This window comes from Micromesistius poutassou (assembly GCF_964030765.1).
Source record: "Micromesistius poutassou genome assembly, chromosome: 1".
Lineage (NCBI taxonomy): Eukaryota > Metazoa > Chordata > Actinopteri > Gadiformes > Gadidae > Micromesistius > Micromesistius poutassou.
The window spans coordinates 10,836,127-10,856,438 of record NC_140271.1 but is presented as its reverse complement, the minus strand read 5'-3'; the positions used below and the strand labels follow the sequence as shown (position 1 = coordinate 10,856,438).

The 20,312-nt window shown below is 45.6% G+C and overlaps 1 pseudogene across 1 annotated transcript; it reads left to right on the top strand.

Annotated features, from left to right (window-relative positions):
• The first annotated feature begins 1,093 nt into the window (after window positions 1-1,093).
• On the top strand, window positions 1,094-19,082 carry LOC311388745 (histone acetyltransferase KAT7-like; annotated as a pseudogene). Its single transcript has 13 exons — window positions 1,094-1,108; window positions 1,777-1,912; window positions 4,377-4,560; window positions 5,301-5,597; window positions 8,278-8,360; window positions 8,863-8,949; window positions 9,478-9,576; window positions 11,789-11,899; window positions 12,932-13,126; window positions 13,517-13,606; window positions 15,629-15,769; window positions 16,490-16,585; window positions 18,812-19,082. The product of its transcript is annotated as a histone acetyltransferase KAT7-like (transcript).
• The last annotated feature ends 1,230 nt before the right edge of the window (window positions 19,083-20,312 follow it).

The following is a 20,312-nucleotide window of genomic DNA, read 5'->3' as shown; positions in this document are numbered from 1 at the left end:
ATCAACCATTTTAAAAGCATGCTTTGGGTAACTGAAGTGATTAACTAGCATCAATGATTCCTGGCCGTGGGCCATCAGCTGTACCCGTGGCCCCACAGGCGCTAAGGGGCAGACACAAGTGTTTGTCTGTGTTTCATGTCCTATTCTTTCCAACCACAGGCCTATCTTCCAGAAGCACTGCAACCACTTTGAATAGAATATAACCTCAAAACCAATCAGGTGCTGCATTGAAGAAAACATAACCCATCCTCAGAGGCGATTCTAGAGTCTGTGGGGGCCCTAAGCACGGACGTGCACAGGAGTTTTGAGGGGCAGTTGCCGAATTGTTGAGGGGGCGGATCGCGGACGAGCGGCAACAGCGCCTTGCCTGGCAAGTTGCGCCTCTGCCCATCCTTCGCTACATCAGTCACAAGAAGAGAGGATGTCATTGTGCAGTCAATGTACTGCCGTACTTTCCTTCGGATGGGAATAGCCCGTCAGGAAATCAATGTCACATGCTTCTGGTTTATACATTAAACCTCTCATACTGTCTGCTGCACCAATAGGCACATCCACAGGCCCTGCTCAACAGCTCTCAAACATATGGAGAAGCTGGACCCGAAGGCGAAGAGAAAAAACAACAAAGAAACATTGTTGCAAACATATGTTTCCAAAGAACACGCATTTTAAATCAAACTTGCATGGTTCAAAATCCACTAGAGTAAACATGAGAAATGTTAAAATGTAAACAAGCCGAATATGCATAAATAAACCTCCTTCTGGGGCACTGGGGATATTACATAATGAAGCGGGATGAGCGCCCCCTACTAAATGCTGGAAATGCACCTTGGTTGTACAAATGGAAGAAAAAGGTCGGCTTCGTGCCCCTACCATCCTACGAAAAAAAGATTCGCTCGCCGGACACGCACAACCTCCGCGCATGCGCTCTGCACCGAAACCAAGTGCGGAGAAAGTGTTGCTATTTTCCCGACACGGGTTAGATAATGTTTTAAGTCCTATGGTTAACGCGGTTATTATCCATTGCTTGGGGGTAAAGTGATGTGCGTCGGATTTAAAGGATCTTCCCGAACGCGTGACACACTTGTTGTTAAAGATGCCCAGGAGGAAGGTAGCCTAAATCAAAGGATTATGTGAGGCTACATATAAAACACGAAGTGTGTTTCTCCATTTACAAAAGCTTCACCAGATCTCGTAGCATCCAGGCCTCCTTGTTGTAAACTGCCTCATCCTAAACTGTTCAAACGGGTTTGATCACTGATGGGCAAAAATAACCTAAATGGACATTACATTATGAATATAGTCAACTCTGGGCCCAAATCTAATAAACACAACATACCACACATTCAAGAGGGTGAAGATGACCCTCGAGCCCCCCTATCAGTCTGCGGAGAACACTCTGCCACAGCCGGACGGCGAGGACACACATATCACACAGAAAGACAACACAACCCGGAGGCTCAGGGACAAGAGAACCCTCGATAACCCACACAAAGGCTAGCACACACACCTGGCCATGAAAGATACTATAAGTTTCTCATGCACCAAATCACGGGAGCTCTTCTGAAGCAGAACTTCCACGGAGGCGAAGCTCTAGGCGACCTCAGCGCTGTTAGGGGACGTAGAATATTCGATCTCTCACGCTTTATGAATCTGTATTACCTTTGCTACTTTACTCAATAAATCCGAGGCCCTCGTGCTGATAGACTTTAGTACCTCTCCGTCTCATTTTTTATCTGGTCAAGTAACTAGGCAGACTGTTTTTCCCAACATCACTAGCGGGTGGCCGGGAGTAGCTCTGACGGGACCAAGGACTCGGACGAGCCGGCATAGAGTCCCGAGAAGGAGCCGGCGTACCGGCGGAGGAACACGCGACTCACCCGGTCGTCACTGAGGCTCAGTCAAAGTTCACAAGGTACCGTCAACACTCATATCATGCACGCTCAGTCGAGCGGTTCTGGGCCCAGTTTCCCGATAACGATGGATCCATGCTCGTACGATCCATCGTACGATGGATCTCACGATGCATCGTTAATTTTTGGCGAGCGTTTCCCGAAACTCATCTTATGTGTGCTCTGCTCGAGGGGGAGACGCAGGAATGTTGTTGGATTAGACTATATTTTGTGGCAGCAAAAATATAACTCCCCATCAAGGCCAGCAGCAGAGTAGCGAAAAGATTATAGACTAATATGAATGCTACAAATATTAAAACACAATTGATTAGGTCTAGGCCGACATATGCTATATCAGTCCTAATCCAGAACGCACCGTGTGTATAGGCCTACATTGTTTCACGGCATTTTCTCCCCTGAAATAATTCCATATTACAAAAATAAAAAATAGCATGTGTCTGTGTGACAACTATAGCATTTATTTAAATTGCTGATTTCTGAAACATGCTTTGTGCCGCAAAGAGGGCAGACTTTCTCTGATTCCGCAGAAGGTTTCATTCATTCATTCATTCAGTGATTGGCGCGCCGCGCACTCGTCTAGAAACTTTGGTGTCAACATTAAAAATGCGACGTTCCATTCATTCATTATCATTCAAACGCAGAGGCATTGACACGGCTATTGCTGTTGCTGGTCTAGATCGATTCCTGCCCATATTGTTGGGCAGGGGTATGGTGGTGCGGGCAATGTAAGCGGGAAAGGCACGCATCGCAACAGTTTCCCGCAGCAGTCTACGTTCACTGCAGAAACCACGCCAATCTCAACTTGGCGATTGTGCACTCCACTAAGGTCAGGGATGTTCGTAACTGTCTAGACACGGTCCAATAAATAGTGAACTTAATCACAGCCTCACCGACGCGCCTACAGTGCTTTATGGCAAACAATCGCAACAAAAAACGCCTGCAGAAATTCTCCGAGACCCGCTGGTCTCAGCATGATTCATGTAGCCTACAGTATGTCTTCTGTCATTGAGGACATTTTAACCACGATGGTTGAATTAAAATCAGAGGGAGACAGCAAGTGCAGCTCGCAAGCGACCTCCCACACTCAAATCATCAGGAATCATTTGATTTTATTATATTTATATGCCTTGTGATAAGGTTGCCTTGTGACTTGTGCTGCAATAGGCCTAAGTTATATTGTTGTTGACTTCTAACATGTCTCTGTCTTTGCTGTTTAAATGTAACAGTAGTCTACGAGTTAGGCTATATGCGGGAACCACTGTTTTTGGGGTAGGCCTATTGCTAAATAGCGCCAGCTGGACATTCAGCGGTATTGGATGACGTGTTTTAATAAAACACATCCAATACACGGAATGTCCAGCTGGTGACTCCACTGAGGCTATAGTAACGATGCGTCTTAGCGCTCTACGAGTACCCCTGTAGCCGTCGTTAGCTACGAGGGTTTTAACGACGTCCTTACGTAACGATGCTTTCGGGAAACGGTCTGAAAACTCTGCGATGATCGTACGACGGTTTTAACGACGTCGTTAGGCTAACGATGCTTTCGGGAAACGGGGCCCTGTTCTGTTCCTCTACACCGGTCTCTCCCCTCTCAGCCCTGTTTGATCACTTCTTAATCTGAGCCTGTGTGTCGTAGGCTCAACTCCCATGGGAATTTACCCCCCGGCTCGTGTATTGCAGCATAAACAGCATACAGTACAAAAACAATGAACCTTTAAAACCTTTGCCCACTGACAAATGAGTTAAAGGGATGTGCCTATTTGTTGTCGTCTGTAATGCCTCAGGCCGTGGGTGTGGGAGGGGGAGGGGGGATGTGGGCCCTTCCATTGTATATAGCCAGCCATAAAGCCTGAATGGAATCAGACAGCCGCCCCCCCCCCCCCCCCGGCCCCCTCTCATATGACCTCTTTAGGCTCGGCCTGTCACACAGGATTTACAGCAGGGGACGGGAAACACTGATGGTTTCCCCTCGCTCTGGTGGCTTGTGTGGAGGCCATTGAAGGCTCATTTCACTGGGATTTTGTTTTAAATTTAGCGAGAAGAACGAGCATAGTCACAAATTAGTAACGACAGCCTCTGATTGGGGGGCTGTCCTGCATGGGAACTGTATCTCTCGTCTACGGAGGACAGGCACACGTATGTATGTGTATGTGTGTGCTATGCTAGGTTTTATGTGCTGTTGCTTTCGTCTAGTCATCGACCAAGGCAAGAGGTGTCCTTTAATTTGGACTTTATCTTGAACAGTTAATGCCTGTGTGTTTGTTAACTTGTCAATATGTATTTGTGAGTTGACATTATAGCTTTGGTACCCTGATTTGATCCTTTGCCCTGCCCAAATCGTCCTTTTTCTCTCTTTAATGTCATTGAATCAGTGCAGTGCTTACGCTCTCACAGGTTTTATATAATCCATCAATGGGTCTACCCTTCTATTCTGTATTTATTTTATTCCATGTTATTTTATTGTAGACAACTCCAGCCCTGTACGGAGCAGCCCCTCTAAAACACTAGGATCAGAGGAGGCAGTTAATTTGGCTGCAGCAGCAGCAACTGTAGCAGATTCGGTCTTCACTTCTGGACGCAGAGTCACACTCAGCCAGCAGGGGGCGACAAACGCCACGGCTAAAAAATACCTCTGACACTGAACTCAATGGTAAGAGCGATAACGAAGATGTTCTTCCGAATAAGCTTAGCTACTCCATTTTAAGTCAAATGTTTTTTTCAGGACGTTTAGCATAACATTTTAAGAGTTATGTAAAAATGTCTTAGTTCATCCCCATTGTCAGGGGATGATTCACACATTTTATTTGTTGACCAATTAATTGCCAAAAGCTCTGTAAATAGTTGCATTATCCACCGCCCCCCCCCCCCCCCCTCTTCTCTTTAGAAAAACGACATTCATGGCTAGTTACAGGTTGTTGGCCTCGCCTTATGGTATAATATGTTGGTTACTTTGAGAGCGCATTGAGAGTTGACATTCAGTACAGTGCGAAGCAGCAGGGTGTGTTCCAGGCCCTGGTAGTCTATTGGATCTATTTATTACACCTCCTGCCGGGATTTTGAAAGATCTTTCCAATTAAATTACGTGCTTCACAATGGTGTGGTGTAATTGGCTTTTCTCTGCCTGCAGTCAATTTCTGTCCACTAGGTGTAATTAGTTAGCAGGCGGGGTAGGGGACATTAGCAGTGCTACTCATCATAATTAAGTAAGAGACACATCTAGGGGAACAATTGTTACAAACATACTACCGGTGTATAGAGTTTAGACTGTAAAGGTGTTTTAAACATTGCAGCCATAGCAGCCATTAATTTCACTAATTTTAAATCAGTCCACGCTAAAACAGTCCAACGCAACGCCTAACGTGTCGTGAACCCCGCTTTCCTATTGGTCAGATTTAAAGGCCTGCGACACCCCGCCCCGCACCCCCACGGGCAACGCCCCCTACTCGGAGTCCGACCCCGAGGTCTCCAGCCCCGGCAACAGCCTGGTCGCCGGCGGCAACAAGGGCGCCGCCACCGCCGCCCCCCCGCCCGCCGTGGTCTCCCAGGAGGAGGACGAGCGGCTGGCCAAGGAGCTGTCGCTGAAGGAGGCCGCCGCCCACGACCTCTCCCACCGGCCCAAGCGCCGGCGCTTCCACGAGAGCTACAACTTCAACATGAAGTGCCCCACGCCGGGCTGCAACTCGCTAGGTGAGGCTCGCCGAGGCTGGGGGTGGGAAGGGGAGAGTACGCAGCCCGCCCTGGGGTCACATATAGTAGAAAGAAAATACTAAATCCGTGCACACGGTTTTGTAAACCGTTCCCTCAGATTCCCAATCCGTGAGCACGGATTTGGGTAGTTCTACACAGCAGGGGTTCCCCATGAGCATTGTGACGGCAAACGCAGATCTGATTCAGACCGGCATCTATACAGTATGGATGACTGAATGGAGGGTTTATCTTTTCACATGATGATCATGTTTGAATGTTTGTTAAAAATGAACTAATCTCAGACTGAAACACTAGGTTAATTATAATGACATTTTATTTAAAGGCGCCTTTCATGGCTCTCAAGGACACCGTACGTTAGAAAAACAGCTATACAATCAGAAACAGAATACACAAGAAACAATAGAATTAAAAACAGTTAAAAAACGTGGACAATGGGTGATGGTGATGTGGTGATGTGGGAAGGGAAGATCAGGAGGTTTACGCAGATTTGAAAAGGTGAGTTTTGAGCTTTGATTTAAACTGGGATATGGAGTCTTGCCTCATCTTGAATATATCTTATACTGATGCATGAGGCCTGTGTGGGACCAGCCGTCACAATGCTCATGGGGATCCCTGCTGCGTAGAATGAACCAAATCCTTGCGCACTGCTTGGGTAAAACATTCGCACAAATTTGCAATTTTTGCAATTTTTGCAAATTTGTTTTTTCTACTATGCTACTATGCTTCTTCTATGCTCCATAGAAACGGTTGCATTCAGACAGCACATTTATAAAATTTGCTCGCTAGCTTGTGTTCTGAATGAACGCAAGCAAAATTGACTTGTTTAATATTTAATTTGGGGTTCTAAGAAATGCGTAGGAACCCAATTGTGTTTGATACTATTATTATTTTTCTTTTCCGGTCATATTCTGCCTTATTTCCTTATCTCATAAACAAAGTGGTCAAAAGTTGTATAAATTGCCATACTTGTAGGACTTGTAAAACGAGTAAGGGATGCTAATTCAGCTCGAAAAACGGTTGGTGAGGATTTTTGATTTTGAATTGACCGATATATCAGTTTGCCGTTTGTATCGATCGATATACCAGTATCTGCCTATAGGTTTGCCAATATTAACACTGTAGAAATGGTGTTGATTTTAAATGTAATTACTAAGGTTTGGCGGTATACACACTAATAACGGTGTTGGGGCAACATCCCGATCCCATGGCCTTTTAAGATGGGCGTGGAACACGCCCGCTAGACATCCACTTCCATTGAGAGACGAGCGGCGTGCAGGAGCACTACTTAGTTGTCCGACGGCCACTATCAATTACAGGAGCCGATCACCTGACTCCAAAACGATTGTGCACAAGAAGCGCCATCATTACGTTCAGTCATTGAGGCAATCAATGCTAGTCCTGCATTCAACATAATTCCTCTTTTAAATTGGCTCGACTCCCCATTAAGGTAGGCTACACTTAACCATAAACATACAGCCAGTGTCGTTGATCTCATTGATAGGATAATAACCAGCCTGTATCTCACTGAGAGCTGGCTTCACTGCATAAAGAGTATCTATAAGTATCTAAAATCTCATAGGATGCTGCCCGCAAATTCTTTCTGCTTATGTGTTGGAGAAACAGTTGCAGTCAAAGTTCTTGCTTGTCATCATAGTTCAATGTGAAGCAAAAATGTAGCTACACCTCCGGGCTGAGCTTGTGATGGAAGACATTAAACTGCTTACTTGTTTAATATTTATACTTTAAAATGGAAATTCACTTTAACATTATTGCAGGATTCTCTGGTTGTGAATGATTTAAAGCAGGCATCTGCATTTTCATTTGTATTAATAACAACATTGTCTCAGATGTGAGATTTTAATGGGATGAAGTTAAAGGTTTTATCCACAATAATACAATAGTGTTCGCCTCAGCATGCAACAAAGCCCATATTCAAGAATCATCAAGGTTGGAGAGTAGGCATTGGGCAATCATCGTTAATAGCTGAACAACAAAATAATTATGACCAAGAGAGTGAAAGTTAAGGCAGATTTGTGGTTCACAGAGAAAGAGTTTTTGGTTCACAGAGAAAATACTCTGTGGGAACAATCCAAGGTTTGTCTTGTCGAGGGAAATCCAGAGTGATCACTCTGGAGGTTTAACAGAGTGACCCAGGTGTCCTGGGTGACTGTGGAAATCACCAGGATGGGGTCCCTCCTGAGCTTTTAATGGAAGTTTTAATAGATAAATAAACAAAATGCTCATCTACTGTGATACATACACAACGTTTCAGAGCAGCAAATGAAAGCTTCCCTGTTGCTGAATAATGATTCCTGTTTGATCTGCAACACACGACCTGACCAGTTGTCACCCATCCTGCCTGCCACACCTGTTGCAGCAGATGCACTCAAGTTATATCGAGATTCTAGACCAGTGAAAACCTGCAACACTGCTTGAGCATCCACCTTGCATAGCGAGGGTGAAATGCACAAGAAATGTCAACAATAAACGGGATGCCTTGTCTGGAATCTGTGTGAAACGCACCGAGGACGCATGCAGAGGGGGAAAAACATCATTTTAGATTCCAGTCACACACTTAACTAAGCTTCTTTCCCTCCTTCCACGAAAACCCTTTCCTTCGTTCATATGCCATCATGTCCCATCGCTCCCTGTGTTATAGGCCATCTGACGGGCAGACACGAGAGGCATTTCTCCATATCCGGCTGTCCCCTCTACCACAACCTCTCTTCTGATGAGTGCAAGGTACCCAGTCGCACACATCCTGGTGACGGAGGGTAACTCACTTGTAACACAGCATAGTACGCGGTAGACTTGTGAAGTGCAAGCAAAGTAACAAATAATGAAAAAAGTTGTAATTGTGTGTATAGAAATAAGATAATAACACTGGTAATAACATGAATACGTTACAGGGTGTTAAATTGTTTAACAGGGTTTTTGTAGAGAGTTACAAGGTACATGGTGTTATACATTGATGGGTGATGTTACATGGTGTTCCAATTGGTTACTTGATGTAACATGGTGTTACACACTGATATGTGATGTTGCATGTTGTTACACATTGATAAATGGTGTTACGTGTTTAAGGCGTGTTTTGCATGGTGTAACAGTGTTGCAGGGTTTAATATGATCGGTTATAGGGTGTGATAGGGTGTGACAGAGTAATACAACATGTGACAGGGTGTTATAGGGTGTTATAGAGTGTGACAGGGCGTTATAGGGTTACAGAGTGTCTGTGTGTCCCCAGGGCAAGGTGACATTGCGCGACAAGCAGGTGGAGGAGAGGACCCTGTCACACCGGCAGGATGAAAACAGACACTCCACACGCAACCAGGTGAACACGGCATGGCACTCACTCACTCACTCACTCACTCACTCACGAGATACAAACCCACACGACAACTCCACGCTTTTCTGCATTAACATCCCTGCGCACACGTTGTCACTCACCCTGCTGTGCACTTGTGCCCCTTACGCCTGTAGCATGAGCCGACCGCGCCCCAGAGCCCCGCTAACGGACGCCTCGTAGGGCCCAGGCTAGGCGCCAGGCTAGGGGGCAGGACAAGTAGAGGCCGATGCAAGAAGGGTGGGAGGGTAGGGTTCACTCTCTGCGGCATCACATCACCCCCAACATGCAGCCACGCAGACACGCACGCACACAGGAAGCGGCTGACACGACGCGCACAAATTACACACAAATACACACACCCGCCGCAGCCGATTCAACTGATGACAGACAGAGCACTGCTGTCGGCTTTAATGAAATAGACCGCTCATAGAGGTGTGTGTGTGTGTGTGTGTGTGTGTGTTTGTGTGTGTGTGTGTGTGTGTGTGTGTGTGTGTGTGTGTGTGTCACTCCCAGGCCCCTTCAGAACGCCAGCTGCGCTACAAAGAGAAGGTGACCGATCTGAGGAGGAAGAGGAACTCCGGCCTTAACAAGGAGCAGAAGGAGAAGCACATGGTGAGTGGTCCCATTTTGGTTCCTCGTGGTCCCATTTTGGTTCCTTGTGGTCCCATTTTGGTTCCTCGTGGTCCCATTTTGGTTCCTCGTGGTCCCGTTTTTGGTTCCTCGTGGTCCTGTGTTTGGTTCCTCGTGGTCCTGTGTTTGGTTCCTCGTGGTCCTGTGTTTGGTTCCTCGTGGTCCCGTTTTTGGTTCCTCGTGGTCCTGTGTTTGGTTCCTCGTGGTCCTGTGTTTGGTTCCTCGTGGTCCTGTGTTTCGAGAGGAGGAGGCTTCAGTGTCTGTTGGTCGTATCTCAGAAAGGGAAAAAAAACAAAGCCCTGATGAGGTATTCTGTTCTTATGCAACGTATAACTCAATGCAACACAATCACCGCCTGTAATGTGATACATTTGAATGAATGTAACACAGCCCATAACACAATTATGAATCTGTTGCCCTAATTGCATTGTGTCCATGTAAATGGTAATCTTTATTACCTTTAAGGCCTTTGTTAGCTTCTGGTTGGATAATCGTAATAACATTTACCGTAATAAAAGAGTAATGTGATCATCTTGAAACATCCCGGGTCGTTTGTGCAATTACGGTGTACGGTTCTGCTGGATTTTAAGGATGTTATTTTTTTAAATTTATTTATTCTTTTTTTTTTTTTCTTTTTTTAGTTTCTTCAGATTGTGTGGTGTGTGCCTTGCACGTCACCCAGAAACAAACTGCTTACTTTATTTTTCTGGCTCTGCGTTTAGCCGTTCAGTGGCTTTTATTAACGCTGCGCGCTTTGAGAGACTTTGTCAGCAGCACTTTGTCAGCATTTGAACGACAATCAACAAAAATATCTTTTAGTCGCCTTGTGGTGCGTGCTGGGGCTTTTACGGCACTTTGCGATACTAATTGAGGCCGTATTTCATCAGAGGTATAGGGGCCTCGTGCTGCAGAGACGTGTGGTTGTCAACATGTTATAACAGTTGAACCGACAACGGTCCCTTTACCTGACAAAGTAAACTGGTTGTTCAGCTCAGATCAACAATAAAACAGGAAACAAACTAAATGCTGAAATACCCCAAAAAATACAATTTAGAAATGGTTAATTTGACTGTTTGGATGGTAGGGGGAGATTTACATTGTTATTGGGTTTGTGTTTTATGTTTTTGGTTGTGTTTGTGTCTTTAGTTGTGTTTGTGTTATTGGTTGTGTCTTTGGTTGCGTTTGTGTCTTTGGTTGTGTGTGTGTTCCTGGTTGTGTTTGTGTCTTTGGTAGTGTGTGTGTTTTTGGTTGTGTTTGTGTCTTTGGTTGTGTGTGTGTGTGTTCCTGGTTGTGTTTGTGTCTTTGGTTGTGTTATTGTCTTTAGTTGTGTGTGTGTCTTTGGTTGTGTTATTGTCTTTGGTTGTGTGTGTGTCTTTGGTTGTGTTTGTGTCTTTGGTTGTGTTATTGTCTTTGGTTGTGTGTGTGTCTTTGGTTGTGTGTGTGTCTTTGGTTGTGTTATTGTCTTTGGTTGTGTGTGTGTCTTTGGTTGTGTGTGTGTCTTTGGTTGTGTTATTGTCTTTGGTTGTATGTGTGTCTTTGGTTGTGTTATTGTCTTTGGTTGTGTTTGTGTCTTTGGTTGTGTTATTGTCTTTGGTTGTGTTTGTGTCTTTGGTTGTGTTATTGTCTTTGGTTGTGTTTGTGTCTTTGGTTGTGTGTGTTATCGGTTGTGTGTGTGTCTTTGGTAGTGTGTGTGTCTTTGGTTGTGTGTGTGTCTTTGGTTGTGTGTGTGCTTGGTTGTGTGTGTCTTTGGTTGTGTGTGTGTTTGGTTGTGTGTGTGTCTTTGGTTGTGTTATTGTCTTTGGTAGTGCTTGTGTCTTTGGTAGTGTTTGTGTCTTTGGTTGTGTGTGTCTTTGGTAGTGTTTGTGTCTTTGGTTGTGTGTGTGTCTTTGGTTGTGTTATTGTCTTTGGTAGTGCTTGTGTCTTTGGTAGTGTTTGTGTCTTTGGTTGTGTGTGTCTTTGGTAGTGTTTGTGTCTTTGGTTGTGTGTGTCTTTGGTTGTGTGTGTCTTTGGTAGTGTTTGTGTCTTTGGTAGTGTTTGTGTCTTTGGTTGTGTGTGTCTTTGGTAGTGTTTGTGTCTTTGGTAGTGTTTGTGTCTTTGGTTGTGTGTGTCTTTGGTAGTGTTTGTCTCTTTGGTAGTGTTTGTGTCTTTGGTTGTGTGTCTTTGGTTGTGTTCTTACCTGTGCCCTGCTGCCCAGGAGCACCGACAGAGCCACGGGGGAAGTCGCGAACCTCTCCTGGAGAACATCACCAGCGACTACGACCTGGAGCTGTTCAGGAAGGCCCAGGCCCGGGCCTCCAACAACCTGGTACAAGAGAGACACCTTCAGGCGCTGTCGTCACCGTCCCGTCCTGCTCTCCCATCTTTGATCTAACTTTCTTTTCTGGCTCTTGCCTTCTCTTCTCTCCCTTCCTTGCACAAAATGGACTGCATTTATATAGCACTTTTATAAAAAGCGTTTTACAATATTGCCTGACATTCACCCATTCATGCACACATTCACACACCGACGGCGGAGTGAACCATGCAAGGTGATAGCCGGCTCTTCAGGAGCAGTTAGGGTGAGGTGCCTTGCTCAGGGACACCTCAACACTCGAACTAGCAACCTTGCGGTTGCCAGCCAACCCGCTCTGCCTCCTGAGCTTACACCTTTTCTCTCCTCACCCCTAATTGCTTTTCTGTTCTTCTCCGGCCATCCTTCTCTTTCCATGTCTCCTACTCCTCCTCCCTTGTGTCCTGTTTTCTTCATTCTCGTCATTCAGACACCTGAACAATCAGATGTGGTTTTCTGTAGCATTGTTGGTTTTCTTTGGACGTCGTTTTGGTTGCTGTTGTTGTTGTTGTTGTTGTTATTGTGTATTCCTGTCCCGGATCGCTCTGGGCTGACAACTGATGACATCACAAATGCTGATTGGCCGAGGCAGCTCTCGTCGGGCCCCAGAGTGAAATCATCCTCAACCGCCGATACGCCAGCGCTGTCCATCTGTCTGGGCTGGTCTCGGTTCACTGCTCACCCCTGACGCTCTCCCCCCCCTCTGTCCCCCCTAACCTGGTACCACCCCACCCACCCCACCCGCCCCTCTCCATCTCCCTTCTCCCCCCTGCACCTTCACCTGATCTCCCTCACCCTTCCACACCCTCCTCCACCTCCTCCACCATAACCACAACTCCTCCCTGCCACCTCCTCCTCCTCCCTGCCACCTCCTCCACCTTAACCCCACCTCCTCCACCTTGCCTCCTCCTCCCTCCCACCTCCTCCACCTTAACCCCACCTCCTCCTTCCTACCACCTCCTCCACCCTAACCCCACCACCTCCACCTCCTCCTGCTCCCCTGTACAGGAGAAGCTGCGGCTGGCGGGCCACGCGTCGTCGGAGGGGGGCAACATGATCAAGAGCATTGTGTTCGGCCGCTACGAGCTGGACACGTGGTACCACTCGCCCTACCCCGAGGAGTACACGCGGCTGGGCAAGCTCTACATGTGCGAGTTCTGCCTCAAGTACATGAAGAGCCAGACCATCCTGCGTCGCCACATGGTGAGACCCCCAGCCCCCCAGCCCCCAGCCCCCAGCCACCAGCCCCCCAGCCCCCCAGCCACCAGCCCCCCAGCCCCCCAGCCCGCAGCTCAGACCCCCCGCCCCCAGCTCCCCAGCCCCCAGCTCCCAGCCACCAGTCCCCCAGCCCCCCAGCCACCAGCCCCCCAGCCCGCAGCTCAGACCCCCTGCCCCCAGCCCCCAGCCCCCAGCCCTCAGCTCAGACCCCCTGCAGAAGTTGCTTCCTCATGGAAGTTTTAATTCGATTTTCAGTTAAGGGGTCAAGGCTTAGTTTCAGCGCGGAGTAGCTTTACACGCCCAACACAATGGGCTAATCATCTGACACTCAAACCCCCTATAACTGTTCTCTTCTGTCCCCTTTGTCTCTTCAAGGCCAAGTGTGTTTGGAAGCATCCTCCAGGAGATGAGATCTACAAGAAGACAAACATCTCCGTCTTTGAGGTGGACGGCAAAAAGAATAAGGTGAGGCTAGGTTTTGGCTTCCTCCAAACATTGTACATTTCTAAAAACATGGTAAACTCCCTCCATATAAACGATACTCAGTAAACTACCACCATAACAATAAAACACAGTAAAATACTACCATAACCGAAACACAGTAAACTACTACCATTACAACGAAACACAGTAAACTATTACCATAACAATGAAACACAGTAAACTACCACCATAACAATAAAACACAGTAAAATACTACCATAACAACGAAACACAGAAAACTACTACCATTACAACGAAACACAGTAAACTATTACCATAACAATGAAACAGTAAACTACTACCATTACAACGAAACACAGTAAACTACCACAATAACAACAAAACATGGTAAACTACACCATAACAACAAAACACAGTAAACTACTACCATAACAATGAAAGAAGGTAAACTACACCATAACAATGAAACATGGTAAACTACACAATTTAAAGTGAATACCAGGATAACTACTAACATTACAACCAAAACTGGTAATCTAGCACCATAACAAAGAGACACAGTAACCTACCACCATATCCTCCAAACATGGTAAACTACACCATAACAATAAAACATGGTTAACTACCACCATAACAACCAAACACGGCAAACCACACCATAAATGGCAAACATGGTTAACTACCACAGAAAACATGCTACCAAAGTGGCACGAGTTCAGATCTACGTAGCAGGTGAGCCCTTTTCTTCCTGTCTTTAAGCTCTGCACAGAGCACACACACACACACAATCATTTTCTTATTTCCTACCACATTATTGGAATCGCTGCCCTTTTTCAATTCCACAACCGGGGCTATTCCAGGCTTTGCACTTTGAACACCTTAATTCGTTAAATGCCTTGAGCTGTCACTAACATGTGCTATAAATTTGATTAAACCCCATATTTCGGCTTGGAGGAATGCTTCCTACTTTTTTGCCATGTATTTCAGAAGCCCAGAATTCATCCACACACAGGTCTTCATTTTACCACTCGTGTTGAAGCCAGATAACAGAGGAGGCTCCATAAAGCGTTTGTCTCTGTTCATTATGTCCCCTTAGGGGTGAATCAATAGTAAGACATATGAAAAGGGTTATTTTCTTTTCATTCCTTTGACATTCCTCCTCTGCTTACAAAGAATGTACCCGGCAAATTATAATAAATGATTGGGCAATTACCACTTGTAAATTAATAGGTAAGATAAACTATAGCTGAACAAAAAGACTTGACAGTTTTAGCTCTGTTTTAAATCAGATATTATTGTGTACTTCCCAGGAAAGCAGGCAACCATTACAAACACCACCTCTTTTACCCGTCCATTCAATTTAAAATGTTGGTCATCCAAGGATTATGTTGGTGCTATCTAGAAATGAAGATAGGTACTTTCGGATACATTCCTTTCTTTAAATATTTATCATTCATGGGGCCGTCCTTTTTATATAGAGATTATACGATTTACATAGAAAGTACAGAATTGTTTTTATTTAAGTTGAAATCATGCATCAATACTTACTTCAAACGCTAATACCAGACTAATGACGATGCCATGTTTAACAAATTACATGAATGATAGCTTTTAGACCATCCATCCACTAAAAGCTTAGGCTATTTACCATGGGTAAGAGAGAATAATAATAAGGATTGCTATATTATATGTTGGCTCTAACGAGAGATCTACAACGGAAGACTAGGATGGGGGAGCGCTTCGCAACGGTAAAAAGAAGGAGAAAAGAAAGTCTCTAACACGGGGTGTGCATGTTTACTTTATTCTGCCTCTCGGTCTCTGCTTCAGATTGTGCTAGTGCGGCCTTAATGCGCTTAAAGGACATGAAAATGTCCCTGTGAAAGTCACACCAGTGATTGTCCGACTGATGAGAGTTTGAGTCGACCAGAACAGCCCTGTTAAATACTGAGGGGTCTTTAGGAGTTATTGGGGGTCTTTAAGAGGAAGGGTTACCAAGGAGCGCTGCTTTAAGTCCTACCATCATCATTGTTCTCCTGGGCCCAGATCTACTGCCAGAACCTGTGTCTCCTGGCCAAGCTGTTCCTGGACCACAAGATGCTGTACTACGACGTGGAGCCCTTCCTCTTCTACGTCATGACGGAGGCAGACAACACGGGCTGCCACCTAGTGGGCTACTTCTCCAAGGTAGAGCCGGGAGGCCCGCCCTCATCGCCGCCTCCTGTGTGTGTGTGTGTGTGTGTGTGTGTGTGTGTCTGCCTGTCTGTATGCGTGTGTCTGCATCTGCCTTTCAGTGTTGACTCCGCCTTGCCTCGTAGGATGGAGAGCATCGTTCATTCTGCTCTTTCTGCGCTCTCTCTCTGCACAGCCACCCCCCTTCCACCCCTCTTACGCACTTATTGTATGTTGTACGTCCTGGCACTTAATGTACACACTTATTGTATGTTCTACGTCCTGGCACTTAATGTACACACTTATTGTATGTTGTTCGTCCTGGAACTTAAAAATAGTACTCAGCATTGTGTAGTGTCTTATCCTAGCTATCTTTGTTGTATACGGGGATGGGTTAAACTAGCGATTGTACCTGTAAGTGCTTGGCACTTGGTTCTATGAACATCCTTACTGTACCTACTATATTGCGCTATATAGTTTCTCCTTCTTCTGACAAATGTACTTATTATAAGTCGCTTTGGATTAAAGCGTCTGCTAAATGCCCTAAATGTAAATGTAAATGCTCTCCAGTGTTTTATCCGGAAAGGTACAGTACCGTACTGTTTACAAGTGGTTAACGTTGTGCTTCAGCTATGTAGCTCCGGTTGTTAACACAGAGCGACACGGAGCGGTGAAGCTGCTTCCCGTCTGGTCTGGCCGTGTCTTCCTGTGCCGGACTCTGTCGCGCTCAGCCAGGAGACGGCGGTGAACCCCGTGGACATTGTCAGCACCCTGCAATCCCTCCAGATGCTGAAGTACTGTAAGGGGAAGCACCTTGTACTGAAGAGACAGGTAACACCACACACACGCACACGCACACACACACACACACACACACCCTGTGGTCCTCACAGTCCATTGAGACACATTGTGTCCTGAATGTTTCCAGCAGTCATTTGAAATCCTGTTTCAATCAGTGCATTTACATGACACTCAAGAAAGTCGAATTATTGGGTTAGTCCAACTATGATTGGATTATTAAGATGCATGTATACACCTTAGTCGAGCTAAAATCAAATCTAATTGGGTTTCTCATAGTCGGAATTAAGACCCCTAGATTATTCGCAGTAGTCGCATTAAGCATGCATGTACGGATTGGGAGACGATAGTCATGTTGTTGTTGCCGTCGGAAAACAAGAAACGCAGATTTATTTTAAAAGGTGGCAAAGAAGATGGAGAAAGCCGGTGAATGTAGTCACCCTCTATAGGAATTGTATCCCCAGCCGCGGAAGCGTGCATGGCATGCATTCATTAAAGGTGGAAGCACACAGACACTACACTTTGATTTCACCCAAGGCTGAATAAAAGTACATGTTTTTCTAAATGTGGGTCATCAACGAGGTTGTAAAGTATCTGTCATCTGTCAAAATAACGTGTTTACAATCTTTATTCATTCATTGCGCCGCGGCCGAACTGACTTAAAGACTGCGTCGGGTTCTCAGACTCTCTGATACTTCCACAGCAAGTAAAGACTTATAGTGGGGATTATCTCACCCATGGGGGAGAAGGAATTGGGGGGATGGCGTATACGGACGGGCGACAGAGGGACTGCTCCGGCGGGAGAAAAATGTTTTCAGTAGACAGCTGGGAGCAGCGGGAGGAGGCCAGCCGGAGGAGCTGGCTCTGCCGGTGGAGATTGTAAACACGTCGGAAGAAAAAAAACATTTATTTTGAGGTGTCATGGACCCGAAGTGAAGTGACAGCTGTCTACTGAAAACATTCTCGAATGTTGCCTGAGTTTGTTGTTGCTGGTGACGTAAAGAGGTCAACCGGTGGCTCTATTACAACTAGTTGAAATGGGTACAGCGCCACCTATCGTACCGGGGACCATGACATGCTGTACAACCGGACAATTGCAGTTGTCCAATTGCGGAGCATAGTCGAACTATGGCTCTAATCGGATTAAGCTGTGCATGTAAACGTACTGAATGATCCAGTGGCGTAACATCATGGTGATGGCCCTGGTGCAAATATTTCTTTTGTGCCCCCCCAAAGATTCAGTCAATGAGAGTACTACTACAGCAGGTAGCAATTGCGTTGCCATGGCACACGGGTAAATGACAAGACACCACACAAGTTAACTAACGATCGCTGTAGGCTTCAATATCATGCAAGCACTTTGTTTTCTTTTTATTTTGTTCTACATCACAATTGCATGCTTTAATAAAGTATTGTTTTTTCCTACCATTACGAAAATAAAATATACAAACCAACAGAGCTTTGTCTCCCCGCGACCTTATATTGATTGAGTCTAAAACGTTCTCAACGATTCAGCCAATGAGAGTAGGGGTAGCAATCGCACATGGGTAAACAAATGATTGGAATGATTGGAATTTGGACAAATGATCATTCCTCCTCCCATACCAGCCACTCAGCTAGCCTACCTTACCGACCTTACATTATTTTTATTTTTTTTTATTTTTTCTTCCTCCATGGGCCCCTGACGGCGTCTGGGCCCCGGACAGCTGCACCGGTTGCACCGTCGATATTTACGCCACTGGAATGATCCAAACGGCTGCGTCAGGACACATTTACAGTCAGGTCCCCCAGAGAGGGTCCATTTATCCATACATTTCCCACTCTTTAGTAGATAATGATCAATACACATCTCTGGATAAAATGTGATGATCATGTGACTAACCGGGCGTCTGAAACCAGTGTGTCCAGTCGTTTGTCCTGGGATTCACACTGACGACAGGCTACAAGCAGTCGCATATGAGAAAAACTGCACCATAAAATGAAGTTCCCCTCTCTTAAGATTTAATATAAGTACAACTTCAGTCTGAGTTGTTGTTTTATGTCAGATTAAAACAGGCTAACTAGGGTCTCCCGGGTGGTTTACCAGGTAGACCGTGTACCATTCAGGCTCAGTCCTTACCGCAGCGACTCGGGTTCAAGTCTTGCCTGTGGTGCGTGTCTTCCCCTCTCTCTCCCATACCCTCTTGTCTAACTCACCGTACAATAAAAAGCATAAAACCTGCAAAAAGAAAAAGAAACAAAACAGTTTCCCTCCTTCAGGACCTCATCGACGATTGGAAAGCCAAGGAGACCAAGCGAGGCAACAGCAAGACCATCGACCCCACCGCCTTAAAATGGACGCCGCCCAAAGGGAGCTAGAACCATTTCTATTACTGACACTTCACACCTCCCACACACCCCTGTAACCCTTCAAGCTTTCCACTCACACACACCTGAGCATGCACTGACCCACAATCTTCCCCCACAAACACTCCACCGACCAGACCACCATCCCCCAGGTCACAAGCACTCTGTGGGAACTGATCACAGAGTTTAGCCCCACTCTGATCGGTCGGCCGTTGAAGTGAACATTTACTTCAAGATGTACTCTTACACTCTTGCTGGCCGTTGTCACGGTTACAGAGGATTTCACAAGTTGTTTGGGCGTTGACGACGGCTCTCTATGTAGTTTGATGTAAAATATGATTCACCGATAGACAATGAGGTTGAACTAAGAGGTAACATGTTTCAATGTATAAATCTTAATTATAACTGTTCTGTTTTTTTGTTGACAGAACGTCTAACCTGGCCATGGTTAAAAAATGGTTGTATTGTAGTAATCGTTGTAATCACAGGAGAAATAATGTGTTTTCTCTGTTCTAATTCTATTATTATATATAAAATGACATATATATATATATATATATATATATTAGGCCTGGGCAATGAAACAATAAATGATCGTATCGTGATAGACTTTTGATCAATATCAATATAAAACATGTTCAATAAATATCGATAAGAGACTGGACCACCGAATCTAGCAGCTGGGTTTGTTACACAAACACGGTTCCATACTTCTTTACAATATTTACAATATTAAGTTATATCGTGATATGTCTTTCAGCCATATCGCCCAGGCCTAATATATAGATATATATAACTACAGTGTAAACTCAACAGGACCTACATGCTATGCGAGTATGTTCAAATTGATTTCAATGCTAATGTTCACAAATGAAATTGTATCGTAAGAAAAGAAGAAGACAAGTCTGATCACCTGTTCTATGCAGCCTGTATGCTGGAGCTGAACGTTTGCACACTTTGAAAAGTCCAATGCTTCCAGTAACTCTAACTAAATGTTTTTATTTGAAAAGTCCCACCCCCCCCCACCTCCAAAAAAGAATATAACAGATAATCCACTCACGCAGCCTTTATGAGGTCTGACCTTTTTTTGTTTTTGGGCGGAATTTGATGCAGGACTAAAGTAGCACAGGACCAAAGAGCACTCCTTCACCACTGACGAGTCGCCACTGACCCGTCACGGGACAGAATAATTGGGGCGTTGGTCCGCGCGCACCGCTAGCTCTCAGACACACCCAGTTAATACAGAGCAGCAGGCCCCGCTTGTAATCCAATCTCTCACAGACAGCCCCCTCCCCTCCTCACTCATTCCCCCCGCGCGGCACGGCACAGCTCTCTCCATCGGGTTGTCAAAACACTGAGTGCACAACAGCACACAAGGACACACACACAACAACACACAGGTTGACGCGAGTTG